Here is a 20703-nt window from a genome sequence, read left to right on the forward strand (position 1 = left end):
TATATCTCTAAACTAAACCAAATTGTGGGAAGTAGGAGAAGATGCAATGATATTTGATTGATTGTCTGGATGGAAACAGGTTCTTTGGTTCACCGAATCCACGCTGATCATCGATCACCCGCTCACGCTAGTTCTATGCTATCCCACATTCGCATCCCCTCCTTTCACACGAGGAACAATTCACGGAGGCCAATTAACCTCCAAACCCGCACGTCTTTGTGATGTGGGAGGAAACCAGGTCCTCTGGATGAAACCCACGTGGTCACAGGGAGAACGTTCAAACCCCGCGTGGACAGCACCCGAGGTCAAGATCGAACCTGGGTCTCCAGCGTCGTAAGGCAGCAGCTCTTCCAGCTGTGCCACTCTGCTGGTAGCAAGTTGATATGAGGTCAACTAGAGTGGATCTGAGACCAGCGCGGCCTGTCGACTTTGCAAGCCGCGGCCTCTGGTAAGGAAGCGGCCGTTCCAGGCATCCCAAGCCACTGAAAGGGTTCTACCGACGCTGGAGCACCATCACCCGGCGAGAAACCCCTGACACATCGGGCCCCATAGCGGTGACTGCGGAGGCCTCAATAGGCCCAACTATGGGTGGACAACAGGATGGGGACTGGACTTTGTGCCTTCCCTCACAGTGGGAACCATTGTGGGGGGATGTTTTTTTGTTTTATGTTAAAAAAAATTATAATGTTATGTTGTATTCTTATTAATGTGCTGCAATGGCAACTCGAATTTCACTACAACAGTTGGTGTATGTGACAATAAATGAACCTTTGAACCTTTGAAATAGAAAGATCAAATTCTGTGCTGTAAAATAGTAAGATTAAACGAGAACTTACCAGTTCGAAGTTTGATCTGTATTTTATGAGGAGTTACGATGAGGGATTACGTGAAGAACCCGCTCAGTACGCAGGCGCGGCATACTTCCAAGCAGCGGTGTGGAATCACAGATAGACACAGTTATTTGAAGTAAACATAGTAAAGATTAAGGAAACATCAGTTTACTAGTTTGATCCATATAATGAGGGTGGGAGCGGAGGGCACGTAATCCCTCATCGTAACTCCTCATAAAATACAGATCAAACTTCGAACCGGTAAGTTCTCGTTTAATCTTACTATTTTACTTCGGAGTCACGTGAGTGATTCCGTGAAGACTTCAAAGGTCTGTGATTTCAAACCGTGTAACAGTTTTTATTTCACTCACTGCCGAAGTTCTTGAGGGAGGAAGTGTTATCGTAATCAACCAATGGATCTGTTTTTTCAAGAAACAGAAAGGTATTTATTAACAATAACAAAAATAAATAGCTCCCCCGAGCTTAAATTAAATATTTGCAGTTTGTAATCTAGCTCGTGGCCATTCCCTGAGGTATGTCAATACCACACTGATATCCCAAACATGGGTATACCTGGGTTTCGGGGCTTAATATTAAAATGCCCATCATGAGTTTTACCACCAGAGGATGGGATCCCATGGCCTGCTGTCCTGCTGGTTTTAGGTAAGCAGACAGGCCGCTTCGTGCTGTATTGATGGCACTGTAACTGATCCCTTCGTCATGGTGTAGATGGGCCAGGAACTCCAGCACGTCGGTGGTTGTGGCAGTTGCATATGTTGTCCCTGTTTCCTGGCAGTACTTCTCCCATTTTTGATACAGGTTAAATACTGCCTCCTGGTGGATTCAAGGTCTATTCAAAACCTACAACCCAGGAGTTTGATGTTTTCATGGCATGGGTGGCTTATGCCTGATACTGGGTGAGTCAACAACCGTGGTCCACTAGGGAAATCCATCGGTGACTCGACCACCATGTCGTGAAGAACTGGGAACCATGGCTGTGTAGGCCAGTCGGGCACCATCAATATCCCAGAAGCAGAGTCCATCTGTATTGCGAAGTACCCGACTGATGAGGCAGAAGGGAGGGAAAGCAAAAAGCAGAAATTCCCCCAATCCAGCGTGTAGGCATCTACCGCTGCTGCCTCTGGTCTGGTTCCCAAGTCACATACATAGGTAACTGGTGATTCCGTCTTGATGCAAACAAATCGATATCTGGCGTTCCATATTGCTTAATAACTTTAGCAAATATTTTGGGTTTAACATCCATTCGATGTTATCATTAAATTTTTCCGTGACCTGGTGTCTGCCACTGTATTTAGCTTACCTAGTAGATAGGCAGCCGATAGTAAAATATGTCTTTCGACACACCATTGCCAGATCTGATTGACCAATTTGTCGCACGATAATGATTTTATGCTCCCCATATGGTTAATATAAGCCACCACCGTAGTATTATCAATCCGTAACCGCACATGCAAGTGCTGCATTTTAGATGCATATGCTTTTAAATTCATAATAGACGCTCAACATTTCTAAATTGATGCCCAGTGTGTGTGGGAATGATGACTCTGGTTTAGTCCATCTGGCACCTGTGCTGGATATGGAGTTAGTTGCCCCCCCCCCCCCCCCAGGCTTGAGCACTGGCATCTGATTAATAACTAAAGTAGGGTTAGTGATGATGATAGGGCTGAAACTGTGCCACACATTCTATGCCCACCCCCCCCCCCCCCCCCCCCCCCCCCCCCCCCCCCCCCCCCCCCCACTGTAGCTCTGATATAGCTCCAGTGGGTAATTTCATGATTCGATCATAGTAGGTATCGTTTTAGTGCATGTACCTTTATTCTTTGTAGATTTTGATAGTGGCTGAGCATCTGCCCGCTCCACCCCTGTGTGTGATTTTGGAGCTGTTTGGAGGGCGACGGTTTCGTAGCAAACCCCCGATTTTTCCTAGAGGCCGTTCCAATCGCAGATGTTCAGCCTAGTAAATCATTAACGAGAATCGACGCTGCAAGACCCGGTCCCAAAAGCTATTATTAGTTTTATAGGCCTCGAATAGTAGATATAATAAATTTAAAAGCTCTGGTTCAGTTCGCAAGCTCTGGCAGCCCCAGGGTTTTATAAAGCAAACAATTAAAGGTATGTACCTTACATTAAACATTAAACAAAAAATGTATATAACCCTATAACATAGTTTTCTATAGCGAGTAGCTCATTTTGGGGCTTTTTATATCCGCATGCTATTTTTCTCGGCATTTGAGCGGAGGCTGCTCTGAGCGCGCTGTCGGACATTCTAAACCGGCGCGTTCCGCATGATCCCACTAGGAAACCGCTTTTCGGGGCATTTATTTACAGCAATTGAACACTAAATTCCTTCCATTTGCGGGGGTATAAAGAGCTCCTAAATTAGCCAAAAATCATGTTATATTGTGAATTATTTGTGAATAATCTTTGGGACACTGCGAGCTATTTAAAAATGGTCTCTAACTTTCCTTAAGACCCGTGCTTTTTGAATATCCAAGATCACAGCTTTTTTGTAATGCCCATTGAAAATCAATAGGGAACAAGATGCTAATTTCCGAGTATGAAAATGGTCATAACTTTTTTAATACTTGAGATATGAAAGTGAATTTGGTGTCAAATTAAACTTATTGTTATGCTTTATCTGATGGGATAAATTGCAGACTTGATTTTTTAAATCTCAAAATTTTGTAACATTGCTAATCATAGTGACCCGAATATCGTTTTAGTGCATGTACCTTTGTTCTTTGTAGATTTTGATAGTGCAAAGGTCCGATTTGTCCATGGTAGTAGATGGCTTCAACCTAGATTTATCTGGAGTAGGACGAACCCCAGCGTTTCAAGGAGCTGTTTTGTAGCTAATACTGCTGCCACAGCCAATTCCTTTGTTTCCCTACTATGAGAATATCATCCAGATATGCTATGACAATATGCTTTAGTTTCCTTAGTATTCCCATGGCTACTTTTAATATTTTGGTGAATTGTCTAGGGGCTGAAGTTAGACCATTGGGCAATGCTCTATACTGCCACAGCTGCCCCAACCAGATAAATTTTAGGTATCTGCAATGATCCTTGTGTATGGGTATTAGATAGTAAGCATCTTTAATATCAATGCTTGCCATAAATTATCCTTTGGAGATCAGTTGTCTGGCAGTAACAAACGTCTCCATCTTGAAATGTATATACTCAACAAACTTATTTAGTGATGTTAAGTCAATGATGATGCGACTTCCACCATCTTTTTTGGTTTTAGTGACTATATTCGATACAAATTCGAAAGGTTCATGTTTGGTCTTTTTGATGACCCCCTTTGTGATAAGCATCACCAGTTCAGCTTGTCCCTCCCGCTTTTCTTCCTCGGAGGGAGTAAGTTCCCTTAGGGCCCAATGTTGAACTCGCGGTAATATCTCTGATATAACTGAATTTTGTATCCACTAATGTTGTTGAGTATATACTTGTTACTCGTGACATTACCCCATGCTTCTTTAAACAAGTGTAATCGCCCCCTGTTAGTAGAGCACCCTTGTTCTCTATATGCTGGCAGGAACCAGACCCACCTACCTCCATTGTTATGGGTATTCTTCTGTTTCCTCCCGGTCCAACGAGTCTTACACGTCGTATGACGTGGTGGGGGTGACGCGTTTTCCCTGGGGCCCGCTCTGGGCCCTGGCCTGAATGGCTTACAGGATTGGCATGCAGGCCCCGAGCTTTCACCAGTACCAAAAGGTATACCCAGCTGGTGGATGCATTAGAGGTACTGCTGACTGGTTTACGTGTGGTGCTCATTCCAGACCCTGCCGCCTTACCCCGATATTTTTGACCGTCGTCCAGTTTTTTGAAAAACTTTGTTTGAAGAAGGGTTTTGGCCTGAAACGTTGCCTATTTCCTTCGCTCCATAGATGCTGCTGCACCCGCTGAGTTTCTCCAGCTTTTTTGTGTACCTTTTTAAAAAACTTGGCTTGATCACGGATCCTGCTGTCTGGCTAAGTTGTTGTGTCGGCGTTCTCACAGTCCTGTGAATTTTGGTTGAAGGCAGGTTTTATAACTTCCTGAGAAGTTGCGGAGCACTGCGAACAGTAGGGTCAGGTGTTTTGCCATACTCCCTGACCTCTGGAAGAGCATGTGAATGATAGCCGACATCAGGCATATCAAATTCATTTTTAAATATTGGGTTTTTTGAGAGCGACGCTCAATGTATCCCCCAATAATGGTGGGCACTTTGAGTAATGCAATTTAGGGGAGGCGTGATGAATCCAACACCTCATGACTACCTGTCTTGGAGAGGTTCTTTGAAAAGAACAGGTAGTAAGCTGGTCCGTCAGTCGAGACTGAAATTTATCTCGCTAGTGGTGAAGCCACATAGCGGCCACACCCAGCAGCTGTTCCTGATCCTGTACCTCAAGCATACTCCCGATGTTGTTCAGCCAGTGACCCCTCTTCTTGACCAGCCCAGCTCTGGTCCCATCAATCCCTCGACAAGGGAGATGGCCAGTGTAATAGCACTGGAGTGGGAGTGTTAGCTCCCTTGGCAGTTTTTCTGGAGTTTTTAGCTCCATGACCTCCTCTGGCTTGGGGAAACAGACATTCTTGTTTTTTGTTTGAAGTGCTGATCCCATCTTCCGTGTCTGTCTCCAGCCTGAGGTTTGGTCCTACCTTGTTGATAGAGGCTGTCTGCCGTTTTCGGGCGGCATTTCAGCGGTTCTCGGGCGGCGAGTCTCCTTGTCGGGAGTCTGCAGGGGTGCCGGCCGGTTTTTAAATTTCCCTCCAGTCCGCTGCTGTTAGTCAGACAGCTGTTTAGCGGACCGGGCATCAGCGCAGCACCCGTGTCTGTGGACCGCAGCGTGTGCGGTCCCGTTGCCGCCTCACCCCCCCCACTGTCGGCTCCTTCGCTGGAGTCGAACGGGGGCCGCTTCCCTCTGCTGCTTTGCTCCCCCGGAGCAAAAAACACAAGGCAAAGACCGATGAAGGTAAGTACTTACCTAACGTTCCTTTCTTTCAGGCTAGTTGCGGGAGCGCCCGACTCCCGCCTGGCCGCTGTTGCACTGCTGGCGTTAATGCCGCGCCTGCACACTGAGCGGGTTCTTCACGGAATCACTCACGTGACTCCGAAGTAAAATTCTACTGCTCTCTCTCTGCTTTGGAAACAAAACTACCAAATGGCTGGATTACACTCTTTTGCTGTCCTTCCAATTTCACATTTTAAAAAAACATTAAATATGCTCCCCGTCCAAGATTCTGAACTAGGCCGGCACATTAAATAGTAACCAGATTAGAATGTGACAAAAGATAAAGTACTGTGCAGAACAGTTCAAAAATGTCAGACTACAGAACAGCAAAGTGTCATCAGTATCTACATTAGGTTCTAGTATCCAAGATAAACAGCTGCAGTAAATTCCAATGTCTGCCTGTTCAGACATCCAGCATCTGGTTCACAAGGTGATGGTTCTGCACTCCCTTTGCACTCACCAGTGCCGAGATTTCCCAACTCACTCTCCGCTCTCGCTGGGGCCCCGGTTACGTTGCTCCTACTCCACTCACAGAGACCCATTTTCCCTGCTCCCTTTCTCCTCACTAATGCCTCAGTCCCCATGTTCATTTCCCACTCCCCAGGGCCCTGGTTCACAAGTTGACAAGGTCATTGGAGCAGAGTTAGTCCATGCGGCCCTTCGAGTCGACTCCAATAAACCTGCCCCGTCCATCTCACGCTAAACCTTGCCCCTCTCAATTTAAAGTTATGCCCTCTTGTCTTTGACATTCCCACCCTGGGGAAAAACCTTCTGACTGTATCTCTAAAGTAAAGTGTAAACCCTATCTAAGCCTATCATCATTTTTATCATACTCCCATTGGGAAGCTCATAAGTTCATAAGTCATAGGATCAGTTAGCCCATTCAGCCCATCAAGTCTACTCCGCCATTTTATTAGTCTACTCCAATAAAACCTGTCCCATCCACCTCCCATTTAACTTTAACCCTCTCAACTTAAAGCTGTGCCCTCTAGTTCTTGAAGCCTCTAGTCCTCTAGTCCTAGTCCATCAACTCTGCCATTCAATCAAGACTGATCTATCTTTCCCTCTCAACCCCATTCTTCTGCCTTATCCCCATAACCCTTGACACCCGTACTAATCAAGGAACGACAAACACAGAGACTGCAGATACAGGAAAACAAGCTGCTGCCTCAGTGGGCCAAGCAGCATCCGTGAAGGGAAATGGACAGATGATGTTTCGGTGCGGGACCCTTCTTGAGACTGAAGGTCCCGACCTGAACCATTGTCTGCTCATCTCCCTCCACAGATGCCATCTGGCCCATTGCGTTCCTCCAGCAAGGCGTCATGACGGATGCCTAACATTTGCACAAGTGTTACTGAACATACATATCCGGACTTACTAAAACTGCTTAAGAGAATCAATGCTGGCCGTCACCACAGAAGAACTCCACTGCTCTTCTGCCACTATATTGTTTGCATGATCTCAGAATTTAAACCTGGCTTTAATTTAATCTTTAATCAAAGATGAATTGCCTTTTACAAAGCTGCACTCTCTCAGCACTGCACAAAATGACAAGCTAGTTGTTTTTCGAAGGAGGAAGGGGCTTAAAGGAAGGGAGATACAAAATGCTGGAGTAACTTAGCAGTTGAGGAGAAAGAGCTCTACATCGTGGTGGACCCGGAACACCTTGAAGAAGACAGCAATGGCAACACGGCCGATGCTGACACTGTTTAGCCTGGAGGCACAGCATGGAAACATGCCATCAATCATCCATTCACACTAGGTACACAAAAATGCTGGAGAAACTCAGCGGGTGCAGCAGCATCTATGGAGCGAAGGAAATAGGCAATGTTTCGGGCCGAAACGTTGTCTATTTCCTTCGCTCCATAGATGCTGCTGCACACACTGAGTTTCTCCAGCATTTTTGTGTACCTTCGATTTTCCAGCATCTGCGGTTCTTTCTTAAGCACATCCATTCACACTAGTTCTATATTATACCACTTTCTCATCCACTCCCTACGTACTAGGAGAAATTTACAAGAGGCCAATTAACCTACGTCCTGCAATGAAGCCTGTGTACAACCTCCAACTTGTTGAGAATTATGTATAGACTTTCCACTGACTGGATAGCAGGCAACAAAAAAGCTTTTCACTACATTTTACACGTGACATTAACAAACTAAACTAAACTAAAGATGACTACAATCCCGCATGAAACCGAAGCAACCGGAGAAAACCCACGCAGTCACAGGGAGAATGTGCAAACTCCACACAAACAGCATCTGGGGTCAGGATTCATAGAAACATAGACATAGAAAATAGGTGCAGTAGGCCATTCGGCCCTTCAAGCCTGCACCGCCATTCAATATGATCATGGCTGATCATCCAACTCAGTATCCCATACCTGCCTTCTCTCCATACCCACTGATCCCTTTAGCCACAAGGGCCACATCTAACTCCCTCTTAAATATAGCCAATGAACTGGCCTCAACTACCTTCTGTGGCAGAGAATTCCACAGATTCACCACTCTCTGTGTAAAAAATGATTTTCTCATCTCGGTCCTAAAAGACTTCCCTCTTATCCTTAAACTGTGACCCCTTGTTCTGGACTTCCCCAACATCAGGAATAATATTCCTGCATCTAGCCTGTCCAACCCCTTAAGAATTTTGTTCGTTTCTATAAGATTCCCCCTCAATCTTCTAAATTCTAGCGAGTACAAGCCCATTCTTTCTTCATATGAAAGTCCTGCCATCCCAGGAATCAGTCTGGTGAACCTTCTCTGTACTCCCTCTATGGCAAGAATGTCTTTCCTCAGATTAGGAGACCAAAACGTTACGCAATACTCCAGGTGTGGCCTCACCGAGACCCTGTACAACTGCAGTAGAACCTCCCTGCTCTTATAGGCATGCAAGATTCCACTGGGGTCTCCAATGCTGCGAGGCAGTGTCTCTACCAGCTGTACATCCCTCTCTGCCACCCCAGGCATAGGTACCCACTCAAGTTTAAACCATGGGTCTGCAATGGAGCTGGATCAAATAAAAAGAGTCAGTGACCTCTCGCCTTTAATATCACTGGCAAATTGAACATTTGTTGTAATATATTGAAGGGCTTCTAACCACATTTAATCATAGTGATATCATGGATTACTGGGAGACTCAGGGATGTGCTAAAACATATGTAATTCTTTTTCTATTTCACTTCACCATGCACATATTTCACTCATGTACACAAATTACACACATTACAAGAATTATTGTTCACTATCTGCTGTCAGAATATGTTATTAACATGTTTTTAAAGCAATCATTTCACGTCATAAATAAACAGCAAGTTGCCTCGACATGACTTGAAACCTTGTTGCATGTAAGTAGTGATTTTCTTTCTTTAAAATTCAATGAATCTTATTATAATCTAATGGATTATTTGGCCCAGCTGTCCATAGAAATCTTTCCTTTTCTAACAAGTTCAAAGACTTCACTGTGAAAGGATTTTAATTAAAGGGTCCACTTCACAGCTGAGTACACCTTTTTTCATTTTATGACAGTACAGTAAACAGACGCTTTATTTTCTGAAGTCACACAACTGAGGTCCATTGTAGCAATTGATCAAGGTGCCAGGACCGTGTGCGGACGTGGCGTGGACGGGCGAGAAGCCGAAGCAAAGAAGTGGAAGCCAAATAACCGAATGGAAATAAAGCCGAAACGCCAACTTACCGAAAGGATGGGACGCCTAAAAGCCAACTAACCGAAAGGCTGTGTTGCCTAAAAGCAAACTCACCAAATGGCCGCTCTGCCAAAACGCCATCTACCCGAAAGCCGGCGTTGCCTGCAAGCCGAGTACCGCTCAACAGAAAAGTCAAATAACGGATATGACGTTGCCGGGGGGCGGGACTTGGCAGCGATTGGTCCAGAACCCCGCGGCCATCACATCGCTGTGGAGGGATGTATATTGTCCCACACCTCCGCTCCACCCAACCCACAGCCCGCGGAGGGTGGCCTTGGGAGTGTTGGGGCTGTCCCGAGGGATGCGCATCTTCGGCCGCTTACAACTTGGTGCTTGGGTTCAGATTGCCAAGTCACCTATGGCTTGTGTGGGGAAATGAACCCCACCCTCCCCTCCCCTCCCTTCACTCTTCTCCTCTCTCTCTCCTCCCCTCTCCTCTCTCTCTCTCCTCTCTCTCTCTCTCTCCTCTCTCTCTCCTCTCTCTCCTCTCTCTCCTCCTCTCTCTCTCTCTCTCTCTCCTTCTCTCTCTCTCTCTCTCTCTCTCTCTCCCTCTCTCTCTCTCTCTCTCTCTCTCTCTCTCTCTCTCTCTCTCTCTCTCTCTCTCTCTCTCTCTCTCTCTCTCTCTCTCCCCCCTCTCTCTCTCTCTCTCTCTCTCTCTCTCTCTCTCTCTCTCTCTCTCTCTCTCTCTCTCTCTCTCTCCTCTCTCTCTCCTCTCTCTCTCTCTCTCTCTCCCCCCTCTCTCTCTCTCTCCTCTCTCTCTCTCTCTCTCTCTCTCCCTCTCTCCCCCTCTCTCTCCCCCTCTCTCTCCCCCTCTCTCTCCCCCTCTCTATCTTTCTCTCTCCCCCCTCTCTCTCTCTCTCTCCTCCCTCCCCCTCTCTCTCTCCCTCCCCTCCTCCCTCCCTCCCCATCTCCTCTTCTCCCTCCCTTTTCTTCCCCTCCTCCATGCCCCACCTTCTCTCCCTCTCTCTCTCCTCTTCCTCCCTCTCCCCTCCCCCCTCTCTCTCCTCTCTCTCTCTCTCTCTCTCTCCCCTCTTCTCCCTCTCTTCCTCTCTCTCTCCCCCCCTCTCTCTCCCCTCTTTCTCCCTTCTCTCTTCTCTCTCCCGCTTCTCTCTCTCTCCCCTCTTACTCTCCCCTTCTCTCTCTCCCTTCTCTCTGTCTCACCCCCCCCCCCCCCCCCCTCTCTCTCTCTCCCCCCCCTCTCTCTCCCTTCTCTCTTTCTCTCCCCCCTCTCTCTCTCCCTTCGGCCCACCAGGGAATGTGTTCCCCCCCATGTTTTAAAAGCAACTTACTAAGCCCCGAGCCATCTGTCCCCGTGGCCGGGGTGGGGGTGAATCACCCGGTTTGGGTGTCAGGGTCCGGGGGTCGGAGGAGGAGGGGGGATTACCCTGGTGTGGGGGTTTAGGGTCCGATGGCGGTGCATCGCGGTCAGTGACTCTGGGTGGGCAGAGGGACCAGCCTGTCCCACACCTCCGCTCCACCCGACCCACAGCCCATCACAGCGTGGCCACACAAGGGAGACAAGGCAGAGGGTGGCCGTGGGAGAGTGGGGGCTGTCCCGAGGGATGCGCACATTTAGCCACTTACAACTTGGTGCTTGGGCTCAGATTGCCCAGTCACCTGTGGCTTGTGTGGGAAAATGACCCCCACCCTCCCGCCGGTGGAGACGGAGGAGAGAGCGGGCGAGAGAGAAGGGGGAGAGAAAGAGCAAAGGGGTGAGAGAGAAGGAACAGAGAGGGGGAGAGAGAGAGGAGGGGAAGAGAGAGGAGGAGAAGAGGGAGATAGAGGGGAGCGGGAGAGAGAGGGGAGGAAGAGGGGAGAAGGAAGAGAGAGGGAGAGAGAGGAGGAGGATAAGAGGGAGAGGGAGGGGGTGAGAGAGGGAGAAGGGAGAGAGATGGGGGAGAGAGAGAAGAGGGGAGAGAAAGAGAGAAGGGGAGAGAGAGAAGGGAGAGAGAGGGGGGAGAGAGAGGAGGAGGAGAGAGAGGAGGAAAGAGAGGAGGAGAGCGAGGGGAGAGAGAGGAGAGAGGGGAGAGAGAGAGGAGGGGAGGGAGAGAAAGAGAGGGGAGAGAGAGGGAGAGAGATAGAGAAGGGGAGAGAGAGAGAGAGAGAAGGGAGAGAGAGAGAGAGAGAGAGAGAGAGGGGAGAGAGAGAGAAGAGGGGAGGGAGAAGGGGGAGACAGGAGCGTGGGGGTCATTTTCCCACACAAGCCATAGGTGACTGGGCAATCTGAACCCAAGCACCAAGTTGTAAGCGGCCGAAGATGCGCATCCCTCGGGACAGCCCCCACTCTCCCACAGACATCCTCTGCGGGCTGCGGGTCGGGTGGAGCGGAGGTGTGGGACAATGTTCATCCCTCCACAGTGATGTGATGGACGCGGGGGTCTGGACCAATAACCGACAAGTCCCGCCCCCCGGCAACGTCATATCCGTTATTTGACTTTTCTGTTGAGGTGCAGATGGTCCGTTGGATTGTAGGCGACGCCGCCTTTTGGGTAGGTGACGTTTCAGCAGAGCGGCCATTCGGTGAGTTTTAGGTGATGCAGCTTTTCGCTTAGTTGGCTTTTAGGTGTCCCGCCCTTTCGGTTATTTGGCGTTTCGGCTTCATTTCCATTCGGTTATTTGGCTTACACTTCGCTGCTTCGGCTTCTCGCACGACGGCGCCACGTCCGGGTACCGTGTCGAGAATGGTCACTTACTCCTCCCATCTGCTAATCAAACCCGCCCTCAACTGTATCCACCTATCACTCACCAGGCTTTGTCCTGCACATCCTCCCCCCCCCCCTTCCCCCCCATTATTTTATCTCCTCCGGGGATAATGTGGAAACGTGAGGAAAAATAGGATTAGTGTTGGATTAGTGAAAGTGGCCGTTTGATGATCAGACCAAATGAACCAAAGCTCTTCTGTGTATCTCTACAGTGACCAAAAAATGTATCAGGATCCATCTGGAAAGGAGTGATGCCGGTATTGTCTCTTGCTGGCTATCATCATTGCCAGGCACTTGTGTGGCATTAATCTTACTTAATTTACTTTTAAATGCAAGAGAACACAGGCCAAATTTACTCAATCTCACCTCATCTTGTAAACTCTCCATCCCTTGAAACAACCAGGTCACCCTGACCCATGCACTCCTCTTTGGCATATATCCTTTTTTAGAAAAAAGTAAATCATTTTTAGTTGGAGGACCAAACCTGTACACAGTGCTCCAGGTATGGCATCACCAAGGCCCCACATCACTGCAGCACATCTTTGCTTTCACAAGGTATTATCTACCTTCATGGTTGTTTGCTGCATCTACAGATCGGTTTTTGATATTTAGCAGGAATTTCTTCATGACGTGTGGGTGAAATTGGGAAGTCCAGCATTTAATTCCCTTTCCTAATCATTCAAGGGAAGCTGGTGATGACCTGTCTTTTTGAGTCTCTGCAGTTCTTCCACTGATAGTACACTCACTGTTTAGATTAGTTCATCCTAGTTTAAAGATATTGCATGCAGACAGTTCCTTCGGCCGACATTATTATTAAGAATCATAGAGCCATACAGCACGGAGAAAGCCCTTCAGCCTACCTTGTCCATTGAGCATACTGGACTAGTCCTATTTGCCTCCATTTGGGCCAGACCCCTTAAAACCCTCTATCCATATATTCGTCTTTCAAAAGTCATAATTTTATCCAGCTATATAGTCCGCTGACATCTCATTCCAGATATGGATTACCCTCTGAGTGGAAAGGTTGCCCCCTGAGGTCCACTTTAATCTCTCAGATTCAGATTCAGATTCAGATTCAGATTCAGATTCAATTTAATTGTCATTGTCAGTGTACAGTACAGACTCAACGAAATGCATTTAGCATCTCCCTTGAAGAGCGACATAGCAAACGATTTGAATAAAAAAATAAATAATAAGTGTCTGGGGGGGGGGGTGATTGGCAGTCACCGAGGTACGTTGTTTAGTAGAGTGACAGCCGCCGGAAAGAAGCTGTTCCTCGACCTGCTGGTTCGACAACGGAGAGACCTGTAGCGCCTCCCGGATGGTAGGAGGGTAAACAGTCCATGGTTGGGGTGAGAGCAGTCCTTGGCGATGCTGAGCGCCCTCCGCAGACAGCGCTTGCTTTGGACAGACTCAATGGAGGGGAGCGTGGAACCGGTGATGCGTTGGGCAATTTTCACCACCCTCTGCAATGCCTTCCGGTCGGAGACAGAGCAGTTGCCATACCATACTGTGATGCAGTTGGTAAGGATGCTCTCCTCTGTCACCTTCCTCATCGCCGTGGCTATCCCTCGAGGTTGAGGATGATGGTCTACGTTCCGTTGATGCTCACAGAACGAAGACGCCTGTGCGTGTGTTTGTTTAACGTGTACTTGATGTTGCACTCCAAGAAGCACAAAACAATCAACTAATTCCAATGGCAAGGGAACCAAGCTGATTGGAGCTGATAGATCTGTTGCAACCTTCACAGCCGTTGAGTTCAGGATGACTTTGTCCGCCCTGTCTGCCGTTGAGGTCTCGTAGGTTGGATTGTTCTTAGTCTGGACCCTCATCCTCGACCTTACCGCCATGGGTGGCCCTACCAGAAGCTGGTGCTTCCGACAGCATCGCTCTCTGAATCATGGGGTCACGCAAGCCTCTTCACCACGACAAGGTGAACAATCTAAAGAGGTCTCTCACCTTAAGCCTATGTCTAGTTTTAGATTGCTGTACCCTTGGAGATAGACCAGGAGCCTTTATCCATTCAAGTCCTTGTACACATCAATAAGGGCCACTTTTAGCCTCCTTTGCTCTGAGGAAAAAAGTGCCCATCCAACCTCTGCCTATCCAACCTCTCTCCATAACTCAACCCCAGGCAACATTATGGTCAATCTCTTCAGTACCTTTCCAGCTTAATGAAATCCTTCCTATACCTGACCGACCAGAACTGCACATAGTGGCATTGAGTCATAGAGAAATACAGCATGGAAACAGGCCCTTTGGCCCAACTTGCCCATGCCAATCAACATACCCCATGCACACTAGTCACATCTGCACACATTTGGCCCATTTGAAACCTATCCTACCCCATGTACCTGCCCAAATGTCTCTTAAACATTACGATCGAACCTGCCCCAACCATATCTTCCGGCATCTCGTTCCATGTACCAATCACCCTTTGTGTAAAAAGTTACCCAGAGCTCCAAGTGTAATCTGTACAACTGTATCGTGGTGTCCCAAATGTATTACTCAATATCCTTCCCACTAAAGGCAATTATGCCAAATGCCTTCATCGGGAAAGGTGAATTCTAATTCTAATTCAGGACACCGTGAGGCTTGAAGGACAGCTTACAGAGAGTTGTGGTCTGGGCTGTAGGTTTGATAGATGTGAGGAAAGAACGTTAGTGCTGTTTCCACTTCTCACAGATACTGCTTTACCTGCTGAGTGTTTCAAACATTTCCACTTTGTATCACCATAAAGATGACAGATTTGTGAGATTTCCCATGATGACAGATTTATACATTAACCACACTCTAACTAAATAAATATCAAGTTCCCACTGGACACACTTACATCACCTCAGTCAATCTTCACACAGCTTATGGCAACATGTGAGAATGTTATTTGCCCTGTTGCTTGAGACTTACTGCGCAGAAACAGGCCATTCAGCCCACCGAGTCCATGCTGACCAGCGATTTGAACGCTATGACTGTCCTATACACACTAGGGACAATTTACTATTTTACCGAAGCCAATTAACCAACAAACCTGTATGTCTTTGAGTTCTCCCTGAGACCGCGTGGTTTTTATTCCGAGTTCTCCGGTTTCCTCCCACTCTCCAAAGATGTATAGGTTTGTAGGTTAATTGGCTTTGGTAAAATTGTAAATTGTCTCGTATGTGTAGGACAGTGTTAGTGTATAGGGTGATCACTGGTTGGCGCGGACTCGGTGGGCTGAAGGGCCTGTTTCCGTACTGATCTCTAAAGTCGCCCCAGCAGCTATGATTGTTTCTGACGTTATTTATAAATCTTCCAGTTAGTAGGAGCACTATATATCTCCTTACAACTGAGCTTGAATTCAATGTTTCCCTTGCATGAGTGATCCTATTCAAACCAGTTTAATATTAAACTTTGCATTAATCTTTGTTATTTACGCACCCAACTCCTCATGTTACACACAGCCACTGGAAAGCCTAGCTTGGGGGGCAAATTATTGGAATTGATAGCAATGGAGTGTGCAACCATTGTCCCTCTAGGTGAATCTCCCACCAGAACGAGATAAATCCTGCTATTGATAAAGATGCATGAGGCTCCATGTTCTTGTAAATGTTGTATTCTCTCGATCATGAGAAAGATTTACAGCTTACCAATTATATAGTTAGGCTAATATATTTTAAAGTGACTGGTGGCCATTAATTCAATTTCCTTTAGTAAAAGTACTTTTCAAAGTCTAACTTGGCAGCACACACACACAGAAGGTCACTGGTTCTGGCCAATCTCTGTTCACATGACGTTGGCAGCTGTACAAATCGCTTCATTACCCCCGAACTGGAAGGCAAAGTACTCACCGCAGTGACTTGTGATGGAATCTACATCAGACCTGAGTTGAAGTCGGGGTTACGTTCAACTATGTTGCATTCCATGTTCATCCCAGCTGAGGAAATCGTTGTCGAGCTTCAAGCACTGGAATAATCACTTGTTTGGGGTGATAAAGGCTAGTTAACACTCACTGATGCATATCCTAATGCCAGGCAGTATCTTTGCCAGCAATAACATCAACGAGTGTTTCTATCGTGCTTTGAAACCCTATTCTATTGCCCTACAAGAGTAGTATCAAACGATAGACATTTTGATGGGTACGTGGATAGGAAAGGTTGAGAGGGATATAGCGGGCAAGTGGGACCAGTTTAGATGGGGCATCTTGGTTAACATAGACAAGTCTTTCTCCTAGGGTAGGTGAATCAAGAACTAGAGGGCATAGGTTTAGGTTGAGAGGGGAAAGATTTAATACAAACCTGAGGGGCAACTGTTTCCACACAGAGGGTGGTGGGTATGTGGAACAAGCTGCCAGGTAGTTGAAGAAGGTACTATAATACCATTTAAAAGTCATTTGGTCAGATACATCGATGGGAAAGGTTTCGAGGGCTGTGGGCCAAACGCGGGTAAGTGGGGCCAGCATAGATGAGGCATCTTGGTTGCCATGCATGTCCCTCTTCTTGGGTAGGTGTATCAAGAACTAGAGGGCATAGGTTTAGGGTGAGAGGGGAAAGATTTAAATGGAACCTGAGGAGCAACGTTTTCCACATTGTGGAACAAGCTGCCGGAGGAGGTAGCTGAGACAACACTTAGAAGGTATTTGGACAGATACATGGATCGGAAAGGTTTAAAAGGATATAGGCCAAACTGAGAGCAGGTGGGAATAGTGTAGATGAGGCATTTTGGTCGGCACGGACAAGTTGAGCTGAAGGGCCTGGTTCTGTGTTGTATGACTGTGACTCTATGACTAACTCCAAGAGAAATAGTATGATGATGAAAAGCTTTGTCTTAGATCCAAGCAAAATCATATTGGAGAAACGAGAGGCAGGTGAAAATGAAAAGAAGAAATAAAATACACATTGTCACTCACTATCAAAAACAACCTTCCTTCATTAATTCATTAAATGGAATGAATACTTCAAATTATTAATATTAGTATCATGAGGTTCTTCACATCAGTGTTTGGTTGACACAGAGAGCAGATGAAAAAGAAGGGGAAAGACTGTAAATAATGTACAAAACAAGTGATCAAAATAATTTATGGTGAATGACCCTGCGGAGAGGCCTGCCTTTGCAAATAATTATCCTTGATCTGGTGATTTAACACAAATCCCTAATGTCCTGTTTAACTTAACAGGACCAAAACAGTTATCCAGTTAAAAAATTCCACCCTCCTTCCAAGTATTTTCATTTATCATTGTGTCTTGTCAGATCAGTCACTTCATTTCTTTCTTTCCTCGTAATCTCCCACACACTTGCTTCTCTCCCTCTTAAATAGTTCCCATACTAGGAATTGCTGAAAGCTCATTCCCCTTGTTACTGGTGCCTCCTCCGTTCATATATTACTCTCACCTCTCATTCTAGGAAATAGGGAGACAACATTGGCAGTGAAAAAAGAACTTATTTCATTATCTATATTTCCACTTTTGTAAAACCGAGAGAAGAATATTAAATTCGAGCCACAGAGACGGTCCATTTAGTTTCAGAGTTAAACCTCTGTCCCACGGTACGAGTTCATTCCAAGAGTTCTCCCGAGTTTGAACCTGATTCAAACTCGGAGATTTACGGTAATGGCCACTCGTTGGCACTCGGGGCTCTCGTGGACATTTTTCATCATGTTGAAAAATCTTCACGAGTCTTCCCGTGCTTGCCTGCCGTTAGCGAGTTTTCCCAAGTACCTGCTGTTAGTGCTAGGAGACGTCCCCAAACTCCGACGTACCCGCTATGTTCATTCTCTGTGCTTACCACGAGTTTGATTTTTTTTAAACTCAGGAGAGCTCTTGGAATGAACTCGTACCGTGGGACAGGGCTAATACTGCATGGAGACATGCCCCACGCCCAGCCGCACACGAGTTCCATCCTACACACTAGGGACAATTTGCAGAAGCCAATGAACCTACAAACCTGCATATCTTTGGAAAGTAGGAGGAAACCAGACCACCTGGAGAAAATCATACAGTCACAGGGAGAACATGCAAACTCCGCACAGACAGCACCTGTGGTCAGGATCGAACCCAGGTCCCTGACACTATAATGCAGCAGCTCTACCACTGCGCCACTAATTTGGGGGAGCTAATATGTGTGTTCCCCATGTCCTTCCTCCCATCCCATTTCATTTACCTCTATCTGTTTAACTTTTTGTTCCTTGCTCATTCATGGACTTATCCTTATGTCCTCCAGCAGATTCGACCTATACTATTCACTGGATAAAGAGGTTGTTCCTGAATTCCCCCTTGTGTTTATTTGCTACTCTACAATGTTTATGTCTCATAGTTTTACACTTCCGTTCAAGAGGAAACATCTCCTCTCAATCTATCTTAACAACAATGTTAAGAATCTCCCCCCACCACCACCAAATGTTATCCCATCTTGTGGGAGGGTGTGGGGCGAATGGGGAAGAGCTATAGGTCATAGACCTATAGTCATACAGCATGGAAACAGGCCCTTCAGCTCAACCTGCCATGCTGACCAAAATGCCCCATCTATACTAGTTCCGCCTGCCCATGTTTGTTGGTGTTGTGTGCATAGATAGCAGAGATTCATCTAAAAACATTTCCTATCCATGTAACTGCCCAAATATCTTCTAAGACAAGAAGTCGAAAGACATAGAAATGAAGGATAAATAAGGTTTAGAGACACAAACAACTGCAGATACTGGAATTTTGAGTAAAATAAAACTCAGCAGGTCAGGCAGCATCAGTGGTGGGATATGCAACATTTTGGATTGGGATTCTTCTTCAGACTCCAGATAAGTAATTTGAATAAGTGAATCTTGATAGTTAATATACCAACCATGACAATTTCGTAACCAATTTCTCCCAATGTTTGTTTACAAGTTGGCATTAATTTTCAGTGAAGCATTTCCCACATATAACAAATGCTCTTATTAACCTTATATTGCCTGGAATTGGGTTTTACAAGCAAGTCCTCAATTTCATGGTAGAAATCCCACTTCTGAATCAGAGGATTTCAGTATCCAAACAGAGTAAGTGAATCAAGACTTTTCAGATCAATTTCCCTCCTGGGATAAATAAAGTTCTATCATATCATGCTGTAAATCTGACACTGAGTTTTGAGTTGATCACCACAATATAACTAGATCTAATGAATACATTTAACTTAGTGCAAGACAATGACCTGTAAAGTCCAATTAAAACAACGTGGATGGCTCAATTGCAATCATATGTAGTCTTTCCACAGTATGTTTAGCACGCAACAAAAGCTTTTCACTGTACCTCGGTACACGTGACAATAAACTACACTCATCTCAAGAGTCAACTCAAATCATTGAGCCAGTCCATTTAGTAATTGTCATCCTCTTAATTGATACAAGAAGTGAAACAAGACTGAAAGGACCATAAGTTCATAAGTTTGTAGAAGCAGAATTAGGCCATTTGGCCCATCAAGTCTACTCCGCCATTCAATCATGGCTGATCTGTCATTCCCTCTCAACCCCGTTCTCCTGCAGTCTCCCCATAATCCCTGAGACCCGTACTAATCAAGAATCTGTCAATCTCCTCCTTAAAAATATCCATTGACGGCCTCCACAGCCTTTTGTGGCAATGAATGTGGCTGTAGGTAGTCCAAGTCTCAGAAGCATACAAAATATGTCATCACTGCTCCCGGTAGACCATGAGCTTTGTGCCAGTCTGAAGAAGGGTCTCAATCAGAAATGTCACCTACCCGTGTTCTCCACAGATGCTGCCTGACCCGCTGAGTTACGCCAGTCCTTTTTGTCCTTTTGTGCTGGCTTTGAGATTATCTTCCAACTTCCTTGGCAACCTAGACAGATGAAAACTATATTGAAAGTGATGTTGAATTTCCACATGGATATCTACCATTGTTGAGAGATGGTTCCAGAGATAGGGGAGGTGGTTCATGTTTTCCAGCACCTTGTTGTGGACCTCCATGGTTGTTCAGCAGGGACATACTGGTAAAGACCAAGCGTAGGCTTGGCGATCGCTGCGCCCAACACCTCCGCTCGGTTCACAATAACCAACCTGATCTCCCGGTGGCTCAGCACTTCATAGAAACATAGAAACATAGAAAATAGGTGCAGGAGTAGGCCATTCGGCCTTTCGAGCCTGCACCGCCATTCAATATGATCATGGTTGATCATCCAACTCAGTATCCTGTACCTGCCTTCTCTCCATACCCCCTGATCCCTTTAGCCACAAGGACCACAACTAACTCACTCTTAAATATAGCCAATGAACTGGCCTCAACTACCTTCTGTGGCAGAGAATTCCAGAGATGCACCACTCTCTGTGTGAAAAATGTTTTCCTCATCTCGGTCCTAAAAGATTTCCCCCTTATCCTTAAACTGTGAACCCCTTGTTCTGGACTTCAACTCCCCCTCCCATTCCGAATCCGACCTTTCTGTCCTGGGCCTCCTCCATGGCCAGTGTGAGGCCCACCGTAAATTGGAGGA

The sequence above is a fragment of the Leucoraja erinacea genome, chromosome 29 (genome assembly GCF_028641065.1).
Source record: "Leucoraja erinacea ecotype New England chromosome 29, Leri_hhj_1, whole genome shotgun sequence".
Taxonomy (NCBI): domain Eukaryota; kingdom Metazoa; phylum Chordata; class Chondrichthyes; order Rajiformes; family Rajidae; genus Leucoraja; species Leucoraja erinaceus.